Below are 15,836 nucleotides of genomic sequence, written 5' to 3'. Positions count from 1 at the left end.
TCTAAAGTTTCTTCCGGGTCTCCCAATGACCCGGCACCCCCCCGGATCCTTGTCAAGGCACTGGACGTTATTCGTCCTGTCATCCTGGAAGCCTTAAACACCTCCATCGTGGCCAGGTCGGTCCCACTCCCCTGGAAGTGCGCCATGGTGAGGGCGCTTCTCAAGAAGCCCTCCCTGGACCAGAGCAACTTGTCCAACTATCGCCCCATTTCGTTGCTCCCCTGGCTGAGTAAACTGCTGGAGAGGCACGCCAACAATATCTTAACAGACTATTTGGAGTCCAACTGTCTGTTGCGTGCCTCCCAGACAGGTTTTCGCCCTCAACATGGCACAGAAACCGCTATGTTAGCGGTTACAGAGGAAGCAAGAACGACTTTGGATCGGGGAGGAAAGGTGGCCATTATCCTGTTAGACCTTAGCGCCGCGTTCGACACGGTGAACCATGCCACGCTATTACACCGACTGGCGGGCATGGGCGTGTCGGGCGCGGCTCTAGACTGGCTTACCTCCTTTCTGAGTGAGCGCTTTTTCCAGGTCTTCGAGGGTGAGATAGTCTCTCCCAAACACCCTCTCAGGTGTGGGGTACCTCAGGGCTCCTCCCTGAGCCCGACCCTCTTTAACGCCTACATGGAACCTCTGGACAGGATAGTCCATCCCTTTGGTGTGCGTATAGTCACCTACGCGGATGACACGCAGCTTGTGGTCTCGTTAGACCACGCAGATGGATCATCCGACACCTTAGGCCCCTGTCTAGAGGCTGTTGCCAGATGGATGCAAGCCTCCTGTTTGAAGCTTAACGGGGAGAAGACAGACATCATTCTACTCGGAAATCCCTCCCCGTCTGCTCTTGCACCCGTCTGGCCACCATGTCTTGGCGCTCCTCCTGCCCCCAAGTCCCAGATAAAGAGCCTCGGGATCTGGCTTGACACCGCCCTTGATTTCTCGGTCCAGGCTACTAAGACTGCCGCCACTTGCTTTGGACTAATGAGGATGCTCCGGCGGGTGCTCCCTTTGCTCCCTTTCCAGGCGAGGAGGACCATGGTCCAGGCCCTGATTCTCTCTCGCCTGGATTATGGGAATGCTCTCTACCTAGGAGCACCGGCTTCGGTACTGCAGAGGCTTCAGGTCACACAAAACAGTGCGGCCCGCCTACTGTTCAATCTCTCCCGTCGGCAGTCGGCGAGGAAGGCTCTGAAAGACCTCCACTGGCTCCCAATGGCTGCCAGAGTGCAGTTTAAAGCTTTGTGCATTATGCACAAATCCTTTCACCGTGTAGGCCCAGCGATTCTGCACCCTTTGGTCACGCCTTATGTCCCAGCACGCCCCCTTCGGTCTGGTACCTTGCAGCTGGCCACCTCCTCTAAAATTAACAAAGCCCGTTGGGGTGGCCGCTCTTTTTCCCATTCGGCGACCAGACTTTGGAATGCCCTCCCCTTTGCCATCCGAGGAAATAGCAACCTCCTCTCATTCAGAAAGGCCTTGAAAACGCATTTGTTTGCTAAATCCTGCTGATCTGCCCCGAGCCTGCGCTAAACCATTTTATCTTCAAGCGCTGCGAGGCCCTAGGGCAGTTATGCGCTATACAAATGCAATTTTTCATTTCATTTCATTTCTATCCAGGCTGATGAAGGCTGATAGCCAGAAACCGGTCCTTGGATGCTTGATGCCGGTCTGGGAAAGACATGGCTTGGTAGTTCGGACTGGACTGTTCCCATGAGGCACAGGGTCAGAGCAGATTTGCATATAGCCAGTGTCTAACCCAGGGTGGTGTGGAGTGCAAACAAACGATGGATTTAGGCCCAGATCCTTGTACTGGGGTGAATGTATGACATTGTTCTACATTCTGTCCATCAACTGTGTTTTTTGCAACTGCCATCAATTCCTGCATCAACTACTGTCTGGTATTTTGCTGGGGGCTTTATCTTTGAGTTCTTACCCTTAATCCTTAATTAAATGGCCACTTCTGCCACAATACAGGCGCAGCCTTAGCCTTCATCTCTTATTTCACTCTTCTAGGGTCAATTGCCTATCTTATTCCATTTACCTGCATAGGGTATACCCCATTGTATGGTTTAATAGTGTCATCAGTTGCTGTCCTAGTGGATGATATTATGATAATTGAGGTCGCCTCGGGTTTTGTCCCCTCTTCTCTTTAGTAATCTATGATTGAGTTGTACCGTCAGTTCAATCAACTCTTCTCAAGACTCCTAGAGGTAAATTTTTGGGGTAGCACGTCTTTCAACTTTCCCCTTTGTCCCTGGTAAAAGAAGATAGTTATCTTTTCTTCTGGCTACTCAGTCTCTGTGATTATTCGATTAAATGTTGTGATATATGTCAAAAGGTATTGTGATCCCTGCTAAAGGGTTGGTAATTCATTATCTAAAGACACAGTTTGTGTTTTGTGATCAAATAACTAATGTATTTCACTACAAGAGGTGGCAAAATGACATAACCTAGGATCAACCTTTTCAATAATTTGCATTGACCAGCCTGCTGCATTTTCACCCAGACCGGACAAAACAAAGTCAGTTTTGGTCTGATCGCCTGGGAAGGCAGTGGGTTTGCACAATAAGTGTAATGTTCACATGTGTAACATATTTACTTTCACTTGTGCAGCACATTTTTGGGGAGCTTCATAAAACTGTTCAGACTGGGCTAGATTTATCTCTGCTGGTTGTATTACCTACCTCAGGATTGGGACCATGGCTGTAGTGGTGCGGGTACCCCTGTCCCTACAGGGAAAGAAGGGACCCCCAGAGCTGGTCATTGATAGAGGCAGGGTACAGGGCTTCAAATGTACTGGCCACTTCCCTTCTAATAGTTCCCAACTCCTTCCTTAAATCTTAGTTCTAAATTTGTGGGCCCCCCACTTCTTGCTTCAAGGCCCTTATAGTGTCTAAAATAATGGTGAGAACCCTGTTCATGTCTATTCCTCAGGCTGGGTTGCAACATAGTCTAGGCTATTTATCAGATCTGTCAGATTACATAAGTATTGATAACTATTAACCTTGTCGTTTCTGGTGCAGCGGAAGCGATGCATAACATTAAGCCACCAATCTCTTTTAGCGCTTTCCACAGCAGGTGAATGCTGATACACTCACTTTAGGAAAGTTACCAATGGGAGGGGGGATGGCATAAGAAAGAGAGAATACAACTGCTGTAATGATGTCTCACAGGAGAATCAGGGGATCTGGTGTGTTTAATCACAACAGTTCTACAAGGTCTGGACTTGTACTGCTGTCTTGCTGAGAAGGGGACACATCCTCACACAGAACAGAGCAGCATTAAACCTTGTTTACTTATACTATGCTTCATATGTGTCATTTATACTTGAAACCAATGCTAAACGTTCACCTGTAACACAGTCTGCAAAGAGACTATCAAGCGTGTTGGCTTGCAAGGGTACTTGTATTTGGTAGTAGTATGAGACAACCTTAAGCTTACTCCAGCCCAAGTGCAGTCAAATACTTGAAGTCAACTCTAGCACAGTTAAGTTTCACTTCAGTCCGGAACACTGTGCTCTGTCTTTCATGACTACTGACATATGTTTACCTCTTAGTTTCTCCAATAGTGTCTTTTGAATGTCTCTCCTGCTTGGTCTCTAAAAGTCTCGAAAATCTATTTGGTTCTTACTAATGTTAAACAATAGCTATGCACTAAGCACTGAACCCTGTACTTATCTGACCATGTTGGTCTTTTCTTTCGGTCTTTCAGATCACCAGAACTCGTGGTGAATGAGCTGGGAAAGTTCCCTGACCAACTGTGGAAGGCCAGAGCTGGAATGGAACCTGCATTCAACAGAATAATCACAGGTAAGTGTTCGGGCTTTTGCTGGCTTCTGTTGCAGCAATGAAGACAGTTGCCAAGCATGGCATGGTCCACAGGGAATTGTTTTTATCAGCATGGACCCAAAATAGCTGCAGAGAATTCACATTCTTGCACTTTCATGGGGAACCAGTGTAAATGATGTTGGAGAGGGTGATGTGGTACCCATGATGATCTATGCTGCTGCATGAAGCCTGCCTTTCAGTGGGGTGATGGTGGTCTCTGGGATGCCAGTCAGCCATGCTGCTACCTTCATCTAAGTGGGACCGGCATAGGGCCTGAATAGTCATTTCCAAGTCTTATCCATTGAGAAAAGATTTAACTTTTCCTTCAGAGAGAATTGGAACCAGGCTGGGGTGACACATACAAAAATGCCAGCAGAGAAATAGAGGGACAACAGTGAAAAAGAAGCTGAAATATGGGTAAAAGAAAACCAGAAATATGTTTGCCTGGAATCATCTCAATGCAAACAGATTTCTTAAAGATTTCTTGTGTGGCATGAGGTGCTCGGAAAACAACTGTTTTCCTATCAGACAGTGAGGTGATGAGCCCCTGCTAGACCGGGATAACAGGTAGAGAAACCTAGGTGACAGAGCTAAACACAGAAAACCACTGAGAAGGAAGCACAATTACAAGACCAAAAAAGTTCAAGAATACATAGAAAACAAGAGATAGAGGGAATGAACTCTAACAGGCGGGAACAAAGAAGGGAGGGAAACAACCAAGATGTGGGTATGAAAGTGGGTGCAAACTATTACAAAAGTGGGGAAAACGTCAGCAGCAATGCTACACCAGACCAAGTAGCAGTTTTCTGTAAAGATGGACTTAACTACTGCCACTTCCAATCTTACCATGGAAATGCTCAACAGAACTAGGAAGTGAGGCTCTATAATGGGATGTGGTCTAGTTGTTATGAACATGCATTTTCCAACTTCCTGTTCTCTAGATCTTCTACCCTCTTCCTATCCTGTGAGATATTTGCTGGTTATATGTTCTCCTAATCCTGTCAGTGGTTATAAAAGCTGTGGAGAGGTTGAGCAGGACCTGATGGCAAGGATCACTTTGTGATTGCGGGAGAGGCATCACCAACTAACTGAAGCATGGCTTTGTTAATCCTGCAGTGTAGTCTGAACTGTGGTTGAGTATCTTGAAGCACTTTATTCTTGCTGATGTGCTCATGTAGCCATGTGCCTGGGTCACAACTGTCTTCTCAATGATTTTTTCAACAAATGGGAGGTGGGTTATAGAATGGAAGTTTGCATGGTTGACTTGAGCTACTATAGGCTTTTTAAGCAGAGGTGATTCTGTAAAGACATGAGGCTGTCTAGGTTGGTGCCCTGCATTAGGGAGGCAATGTGGAGAAGAAGTGTGAGGGCTTATCCTTGCAGAGGCTTGATGGTGGATGATGGAAGCACTTCATCTTTGTAGGAGGTAGCTTTAAGTTAGTCCAAAATTTTGCAGATTGTGTGGCAAAGAGTTCTGTTGTCATGAGCTGGATTTCAGGAGATATACCTCTGACTGTTAGGAGGTTAAGAAGCTCAGATCGATCTTTACTGCCTTGGTATAAGAAAGGTAAGGGTGACCCCTTCCTGTAGCCACAATGCTACCAATGCATGAAAGCACCTAAGAAGATGGGGCCTTCCAGAAGGAGCATCAGAAGGGGTAAAACACCCGAAGGCAAACAATTGACATAGTTGACAGCAAGGCTTCAGATAACAGCAGAAACCCAAGGACACAAGGCTGGATTTCAAGGATGAGGAGAATGCAGGCTATACAGGAAATGCCAGGAGCTGGAATTAATATGGCTGAAGAACCAGGAAACCCCAAACTGATTAGGAGAGAGGAAACACATCAACAGGGAGCAGTGAATGATGCAAAGCAAGGAGAAATATATCAGACTTTTGTACCCTAAATGCATAAAATACCACACAGGAACAGAACTCAGTCATATTGGATTATGAATCCCCTCATAGCAACTAATGGTCGGGTGGCCATCTTGGAAAGAGACAGATATATTCCAGAACTTCTCACTAGAGCATTCTGGAAAAGAGAACATAAAGCAGCATGGAGACAGCAAGCCAAAGGTTTCCTCAAGCAAAGCACCCCCGCCCCCGCACGGAGAACAGCGAGATTGAAAGACTATCGGGTCAGCCGCTATGAGGTATTTCTGACAGCCCTGTGAGGTGGTCAAAACTGCTTTGGTGAAACCATGCGTCGTCTCGAGGTACACCAGAAGCCTTTCCTACTTCTGAAACACAATTACTGTCTATGAAATATATGCGAGGAGTATTCAGGGCTAATGTGCATCTCTCACTACAGACAACTACCTTCAGTGTTTTATGAAGATGCACTATGATTTCAAATATGTTTAATGTGACTGGTTCATAAGCTATACAACAAATGTAAATTTCTATTATAGAATCTGACACACTACAACCAATCATTTCCCTATCCTGTGCCAGTACATTAATATAATCTGTATATCACAAGAAAGATTAGCAAGTGTGTACATCAAATGTATGAGTTGAACATCCACAAGGATTAACTTCTGAAAATATTGCTTAAGTCAAGACTAAGGACCTGTTTTGAGTTTGTCGGACAGGGTGCTCCATCGCAAATGTGAAGGAGTATCCTGCCCCCCAAACTCTCAGCTTGCGCGCCCTATTTTCAGTGAGTATTCCATCAACTGGGGAAGGACTTTACACCATTTGCCCTATTTAGGGGTGGGCAGTGCAAAGACTTTTTTTCCTGTCTATCACTGCCAGAAAATACCTGGCAGTAAGGATAGGAAAAGAAATAATGTACCCCAAAAACTGTGAGAAAACTACCCCGTTGTGTGCGGGCCTTTGTTTTTTGTTTTACTATAAGAAACTCCCACTTTGGCAGTTTGTTTTAGAGAAAAAAAAACGTTTGAAAAGTTTGACGGTCAGTCATCGTGTCTGACAGTACCATCTCTCAAACTTTTCAGATTTTGACAGCAACAACTGTGATAGCATTGCCTGTCAATGTACAAATCTGTCTGTGGCAGACAACGCTAAGGCTGGAGGAACAAGCTCCAATGGGATGGCAAAGGTAATTTCTTCCACCATCCTGACAGAGCACCCTCTGTTTCCAAACTCTAAAACAGGCCCTAAATCCTCAAGAAAACATTTGCCTAAGAGTCTCTTTGGCATATAGATACATCTTTCATCGACTTCCAAGAATAAGAACAGCTTTCAAGGTTCCAAACCTCTAGTAACAACTTCATGGCTGCACCATGTATCTGATTCTTTAGCAAATAAACTCTGAACCATGAGCAACGTGTTCTCTTGGAGTTCAAAATGGCTGCCCCGATTTGCAAATCTCGTGAGAATCAAAAGCTTTTGGGACATGTAGTTTTTTTGACTGAACTCATGTGCCTCTAAGACAAAGCCTCTATACAAATAACACTCACACTCCAGGCTCACCATTCACTCCAGGTACACCAGGAGTCTAGTCTTCTTCTGAAAGGGATCAAATCCTTATTATTCACACTGCTGAATGCACAATAGTAAAACGGAAAACATGTTTTTCTCTGTTGTAAGGTTAGTACTCGGAAGTGGTTTATTGTACGGCTTTAATCCATATTGCTCGGATCTGCAGAACATTGAGACAATAGTAGTAGGATGGGACCTAAAATGCTGCATTCCCTGAGACCCAAAGAGCTGAAGAGAGTGGTTGAACGGTAGATGGCGAATCGCCATCTTTCTCGCTTTCAATACCTACCTGAGGAAAAGAGTCAAATGGGGAACGATGCTGTAGCAGTGAAACTTAGCTTATGTGTTGCATCCTGTAAATCTACAAGCCCAAAAGAGATTGCAAATCTCTGCTGAACTCAGAAGCAGTTCTTCGTCTTATAGCCACCACCAAGCACATTGTCTGTGCCCACTGCCTGCTCAGAAAGAAAGGGAGAGACACAGGGAAATGTGGGAGAGAGGTGGGAGAACCAGATAATGAATACTAAAATATATTGCAAGTGTCTGCCTGTAGATGGAGGTAGAGAAGAGTGTCAGGATGTCAAATTTTGTAAAACAAATACATATATCAGAAGTACAAGGGAATGGCGGGAGGATAAGATTGCCAGAAACCAGGTATTTATTTTACATATATCGGTGGTTGGATGGGCAGGAGAGCAGAAATTAGTAATTTCAATGACTTTGCCTTACAGCGGGCCATTGGGATAGCCTGGAAGAAGGGGGTGGCTCACAAGAGAAGGCAGGATTTAGGCAACAGAATCTATCTCACAGCTGGCCAATTGATTGAGCTACAAGGGGATGGATCAGAAGCGACAATATATCTAACATAAAGTTATTAATGGGTAGCTAGAATCAAAAGACAAGTTTTTTACCTCAAAAACTACAAGAGATTCACTCTAGCCTATTATATCTCTCACAGCTGCTTGGTTAAAATCAAGCCCGTTATCCCATGTACAGTGCAATCGATAACGTGCACATTGGACTCCTGGTTGCTCTCGATGGTCAGCAGATCAAAGGCCTTGAGCCCTCCCCTCATACTCATCCTTGAAAATACTTATCCTGTCCATGAAGGATACACGTATTGTCAGTAACACTTTTCATTCTTGGTAGTCGCATACACACTTTGCCATATGTTTCAGTAAAATATAGAAATGAAGAAAGCCTCCTGCATCATCAGGATGCCCTAGAGAGCATCATTCCTGGTAAAAGATGTGTCCATGCTTATAATTGACACACAAATATAAAACTCTATATACATTTTATATATCTGTATTAACTTGCATATTTTCATGAGCCCATGGGACACTAACAAACGCCTTCGAGCAATATAAGTCAACTAATAACATAACAATTAGTTCACACTGTTTTAATGCATTTCATTTATAGGCATACGTGTTTTTTTCAGTTCTTGCTTCGAGTGAATCTTGGACATGTGTGCATTTTTGAAAGTCTGCTAGCCATATGTCCACAATTTCAGTGACCATATGGCATGTGTCAGGAGACTATCTCTCTAAATCACTAAGTAAACCCAGGCTAACTATTCCAATGCGGACTTGGGTGATGATAATTGAATGCCTTGATATTTTGCTAATAATTAATTCAGCTGCCTTCCCTCAGTTCTTTAAAGTTTGACACAGACTTAAAATGTTTAATGATGACAACGAGCAGAGGCAGCCATTTGCACATGACGTGGAAGTGATCAGTTGCAGGAAGAGTGAGGAAGAACCAACACACAGTGGTGAATGATGGCAAAGCTGCAGGCATGGAAGGGGTGGGAAGTGAAGAGACTTAGTTGACAAATAAAGGCTCTGCTTTGCAGTATCTTCAACAAGACATGTAAACACGTGCAGCTTCAATAAAGTACAAAACTAAGGTTTCTATAGGACAGGGGTACACTGAAGAAGCAAGCATACAAGGGCACCATAGTGTCGACTATTACCATGGTTTACGTTTTTGTAGGAATCTGCTACTTAGATCGGCACTTTTGCTGAGCCGAGCAGGATATTTCTTCATTTCCGGAAAAGCAGTTTGTCTCAAGATGCAATTGTCTAATTTTCTTTGTCTGGCATTCATTCAGGTTTGTTATGATTTTTCACGTATTGTTCTGTTAGATATGGATGGTCTAAATAATGCAGTTTATTAATGATAAATGTGACTGCGGGCATAATACAATTTTTGGGTCTTGCTTTAGGTGTTTGATTAAGACCTATTCTCTATAATACATTGAAATGTATACATATAGTGAGCTTTGGGGCTTTGGGTTTGCCTCTTGATCTTGATTAGATGGCTTTCTTGTCTATCTCATGTCCTTGCTTTTTATTCAATGGCTTCCTCTCTGTTCCTTGTTTGTCTCGCAACTCGAACATTTCTTCTTATCTCTGCTCTGATTGAACGACGTGTGCCCTTCATCTTCCACCGCATATCCTTCGGAGCAATCAGTTTTGCTCTTCCCCGCGCGCTCAAATGAGTTTGTTCACCCACATCTTCCTGTCTAGTTTTTTCCTTTTTTTTTCATAGTCTCCCCCAAGTTCTTGTGTTGCTCCCTTGCCCCCATCACTCAGACTTCCCCATATAAAAAATACAATATTAGTGTGTGAAGAAAAACTGTATCACTCACAAAAGAGAGTATCGTTTTCTTTAACTAGGAGGCTATATTTTATGCAAAAATGAATTAAGCAATCTTTTTCTCTATCTGCAGGGACTTCAAATTGGGGCCCCTCTGTAACAGCGCTACAGTGTTAATGATGCTATTATTTAAAGGGATGCATCTGTGTGCTTTGAATGGAAATATAAAAGTGAAGGTGTTCACTGTCTCACAGTACATCGACAGTACCTACTCATGTAAAGCACCCTTGCATTTCCAAGATCAGTCCCACACATTGAATGACAACTTTCTTTGTGGGTCTGCATTTCCCAGGGGCGTTTCAAAATGTTAATTTTTATTGACTTGTCTGATTGCAGCAACGAAAATGCTACTGTAGTACTACAGGGTGAAAGATGTTTTGATTTTGTGTGCTCCGTGTCCATTGCGTCTCACTCGACTCCACATGCATGGAGGAGGATATAGGGAGAGAGGCACTCTGGAGAGATAAAGAAACTGGAGGGTACATTACAGAGGAGGAATGTATGACATTATTACTAATACCACGCATGCCATTACAGCGCGGGTATTACTATGCTTGTACGCTTGCAATGACCTACCATTACAAAGCATTCTTTTACAATGCATATGCCTTTACCACGCATCCCATTACAACACAAAGGCATACACTTGGTGAAAGGGTGTATGGTAAGTAACACTACCCTGCCCTACCCTAAACCCTAATTCACTACCTCTGCACGTCCCACCTTCACCCAGCCCTTGCCCTTTCCTAAACCCCTACTCCTGCATGACCACGGACCCCAATGCTTTCCCTGCAGTAAACCCTGGAACACAACCCCTGCACACCCCGACCCCTAATCCTTCCCCTACCCTAAACCCTAGAACTCTACCGCTGCACGACTCCCAGTCCTCTCCCTACTCTAAACCCTAACACACTACTCCTGCCTGACCCCCAACACCCAATCCTTCACGTACTCTAAACCCTAAATCACTACCACTGCAAGACCCTTCCACGAAACCCAGTCCTCTCCCTACCCTAAACCACTACCCGTGCACGACCCCGGCCCCCTTTTACCCTAAAATAGTAATCCCCTTCCCAAGGCCCAATCCCCCTTACCTCTCTCTCCTCGTGGTTCCTCTCTTTCCTCATGGTTCCTGGTTACGGAGGTCATCTGAGGGGCGGTGCACATCGTTGTGAGGAAGTGGAAGAGCCTCTGTTTCCTCACAACAATGTGGATCGCCTATATGATTTACAGCGTATGTGCTTTTACCATACATACCTTTACAACGAAATTTGTTGTAAAAGCATGCATGGTAAAATCACATGTGTTTCAAAAAATGAATAGTAAAGACTACGCGTTGTTACAATGCATGCAGGGTAAAGCTTGCATTGTAATGGCATGCGGGGTAACAGCCAAAATGTAATAGCTGTTACCCGTGAGGAGACCTTTCAGCAATATAACTAATACAGTAATCAATATTTTAGTGCCCAGCTGAAATTATTTGACTGCGAATCTCAGCTGTAGCATAGTATTTTCATGTAAATATGGGTAGCATTAAAATCGCAGGGTACTCTTTCTTTCTGATACCTAAAGTCTCTTGTGTGTCACATGTTCACTCATGTGCCCAATCCGCACTGATAATGAGCCATGTGTTCTTCCAAACATTTATTCCTGCATTCAGCAGGATAGGAAGGGGGAATGGGGCCTCATTATAGGTGCATTGTTTTGCATACCTCTATATCCAACCAGAAACTCACATGTTTAGAATTTTGAAAGTTTAAGTTAACACTTTATGATACATGGGCTAATTTGAAAGCGATGTGGCACAAATAAAGACAGGAAATGCACATAGTAAGAGAGCTAAGAAAGCAAGGCCAACATCCTCTGAGGAGTTAACTGAGAACATTTTGAAAATAACAAACAGGACATAATGTGCATTTTGCAGCATAATGTCCACATAATTGGCCAAACGTCTAGAGATTTTGATAGGACATTAAAGAAATATCCCATTATTATCATGGTGTGCTAGCCATGTTTTAACTGCCCTTTAAGTGTTGGGTGCCACAATCTCCAGTACATCTTTAAAACAATGACAGTAAAGCATGGCATTTTAGTACTATTTTCCCAGAAACCTGCTGGAGACCAATAGTTAACGCAGGCAGTTCAAATAGCCTGAATGTGCAATTGCACATGGATGACTGCGTTCATGATGTATTTTGCATCTATTTTCTTTTCTACTTTCCATTTCCTTTCAATCCTAGGTTTCACTTAGATTGTAGGAGCCCGATTTTGGACAATACCGATGCTTACAGCGGGCTTTGGGTCACTCCATTGCTTCTTAATAATTGACTTTGTTGTAGCGTTATACTGGGTCCATAAACTCTTTACATTTTTCTATTATTCTCTAACCACTTGCTACCTATCACACTCACTTGGTCCTCCGATGGATCTTGTTCTGTGATGAAAGGGACTGGATATTCGGTGGATGAGTGGTGCAGCACGGCTCCAAAAATTCTTTATAACCCATCACCTTAGCCCACGGAGCTATTCACTAATTTCTCACAAATGGGCCCATAACTTCTACCATTCATTCATTCACACATTTATTCTGCTCCGAAGATTCAGTGAAGACCAAAAGGAGAGCCGCGGGGCTACAGCGGAGTGCCTAACCTTAAGATTTTTACATTATTTACACCTGCAGTTTTAATTCTAATACCATGTTTTTTTCTGAAGGAAAGATTTAAAACACCCCACTATTCATTTTCGATGGATCAGCTACTAAAAGTTAACTAAAGGACAAGAAGACCTGCTTAATTCTCCATTTATTTAATTTTTATTTAGAGATTTAATCCCCTAGCATGATCTCTATGTTTTAATTGAAAGAATAATTCAGTTATGCATTAATAATCCTAAAGGAAAAATTAAATTAAAAAACATTCATTTATTAGCATGACAGTTTAGAAAAATAAGTCAAAAGTATATTACCCAGATGTAGAGTCGCAGACATCAGCACAAAAACAAAAATAGTTCCCAAAGAAACACCTTTCCCTCTCGATGTTCCCCTTCTCATAGGGCTTCGCACCCATTCAAAAGTTAAAGTTTAGAAAATGTTAAAGTCCCTGCGCCATAAGAAAAATTGCGCAGACCGACAGCATCTCGGGGTGCAAAGATTAAATCGAAAAGCAAGCTCTCTACAAAGTCCCAAATGTCCTCTTTTATACCCTTTTTCACTATCTTATCTATATAAATTCATAACTCTTATGTCCTAGAATGTCCGTGATTGGTCAATTTAGAGTTGGATGAACATCACCTCATCGCTTTACTGTTCAATTTATGCGGAGTCATCATTATGATTGAAAAAATTGTGGTGCCATTGTTCAAATTCTACTTCCTTCGAAGTGTCCTTTAAATTGTTATTCGGTGCCCCATTCCCACAAGTCATCTTGCTGACTTCAATAAACTTGGCATATACTCCATGTAGCAGGCCACGCTGTCCTTGACCCATACTGCTCAGGGACAGGCAGCTCGCACTTCCAGTCAGCGCAGGAGTACTTAGACCGCAAACTCAGAGTCACAGTCAGCTTCCATTTTCTTTTGGTCACATAGGCCTCAATTTAGGAACTATTATAGAAACAAACACAAATAAACATAAATTTGCTAAATAAAGCCTTTCTGTTTACCTCCCCCTTTCTAATAATATCCCAGTTACTATTTACCTAGCTTTAAGCAACACATATGCGTGAATTTACTTACCAATCTTCATGGTTTATGCCACAAATAAACAGACAAAAAGCACATTCATGCAATTTTCAATTAGATTTTAACAAATGCATACCCTTTATGACACGATATAAAACAAATGAGTAAATTATGCTTGTCAATTTCATGCAAATTAATATCCCACGTGTATTTTTGGGTGTGCATTCTATTCTATGTTGGTTAATTTCAATACAACACGTTTAGTACATATTATTCTTAAGGAAAGTTACTTTCTCAAGGGGTATACAAAAATGTTTGTTTCCACCTTGCTCCATCATGAGCAATTATCCAATGAGGGCCAGTAATAGGATAATAGCTAACTTCAAATGTTACTCCTTACAATTAGAAAACCTCAAAGAACAAAAGTAAGGATATAAACCAGATGATTTACCCACAATAAACGATGAGTCAGAATCACCAGAATTTCGTTTAAACGTTTAGTTATTCATCAACAAGTAAAGCACATTGTTTTTAAAATAAAAACACACGGCACTATTATCAATTAGTGGAGAATTTAATGAAGTAATATCAAGCCTCAAAGATTCAGGGATGATCGGGAAAATCTCCCTCACCTGAGGCAAATTTGGAGTCATACAGTGTATGTGTCATTAGGAAATCAGTTGAGCCGCATACAAACCCTCAGCAAACTTTCAGTAAGTTCCAAATGACCAGTTCGAGTTTGTTAAAGACAGTAGTCTGTCGCTAGAACGGCACACCAGTCGGTGGCAAGTTGCAGCGACACGTCATAAGTAGCCGAAATACTTAAAATGCCCAAATTCAAGCCATCTTCAATCTAAGAATGGTTGCTGATGTCACGGTCCCAAAATCTGAGTAATTATATTCCATACGCTTCCTGGGTGATATCCCTTGGCATTCCCAAATGTCAGACCACTCTGTCCTATTGGCCAATCTCGATGGGTTAAGATTGATGTAGTAGCAAAAAACAATACAATTCGGAAGAATTAACAGCTAGATTCATCATTATCCTGTTTTGCGAGTCCTTAATAGCGAGTCATAAGGAATCGCTATTAAGGGCTTGCAAAACGGGATTCATGTAGGAATTGCAAAAAATATTGCGATTCCTACATCTCCCTTATTTGTGATTAGCAAATTGCTAATTGCAAATAAGGAATAACTCCCCATTCATTGCTTTGGGCCTTAGGCCCATAGGAATGAATGGGGAGTTATTCCTTATTTGCGATTAGCAATTTGCTAATCGCAAATAAGGATGCGATTTCAGGGGTGCCAGGGGTGTCCAAAGGACACCCTGTAGCACCCCTGAAAAGCAAATGTAGCCAGATGTTGCGCACACACATGTCCAAAGGACATGTGTGTGTGTAACATACCACTCAGAAAAATGCACCAATGTGCATTTTTCTGAGTTTTCGCTATTTACCACAAAGTCTGACTTCGTGGTAAATAGCGGCCAGAAATAGCGAATTCGCAAATAGAAAATGGTTGATGAATTGCATTTAAGGAATCTCAAATAGAGATTCCTTAAATGCAATTCCTCGCAAATATGTGATTTCGCAATTAGCGATTTTTGCATTTGGGATGATGAATCCCAAATGCAAAAATTGCACTCGCAAAGGGCCAGATTCTCAGAATCTTGCCCTTTGCGAGCCGTTTTCGGCTTCATGAATCTAGATGTAGTCTCCTTGAATTATGTAAGCTTAGTCATATGAACAATGAGATATTTCAGAGAGAAAGAGAATAGACGCTATGACTCATCGATACACCTTCCCCAAGCAGCTGTTCTCGTATCTAACAGAAAATTTTGCAACTGTAGTTGAGATGTTCTGAAGATGTCAAAGGAAACATTCAAGAGTTAGAATACAAGTGGTAACTCTGCTCCATATTCCCACAGGCTTCAGACTATTTATTTCACAAGTTCATGTTGGAAAAGAGAGCAAGATATAAGGCCTACATGAAATACAGCTAATACACAATGAATTATGGTGAATTATAAATCTCAAACCAGCTACAACTAACATTATTAATTTCATAAGTGAATGCATTAATAAACACTCCAATCAAATCATAATTAATTCTTGTAAGTATAAAGTACTCATACATTTTTTGTAAATGTCAGCATTACACATATAGGAAAAATACGCATAAATCTCTTTACATGAACGCTATTCAAAGCACACA

This window comes from Lissotriton helveticus, chromosome 4_1 (genome assembly GCF_964261635.1).
Source record: "Lissotriton helveticus chromosome 4_1, aLisHel1.1, whole genome shotgun sequence".
NCBI classification, from domain to species: domain Eukaryota; kingdom Metazoa; phylum Chordata; class Amphibia; order Caudata; family Salamandridae; genus Lissotriton; species Lissotriton helveticus.
Note: the sequence above shows the minus strand (reverse complement) of the source record.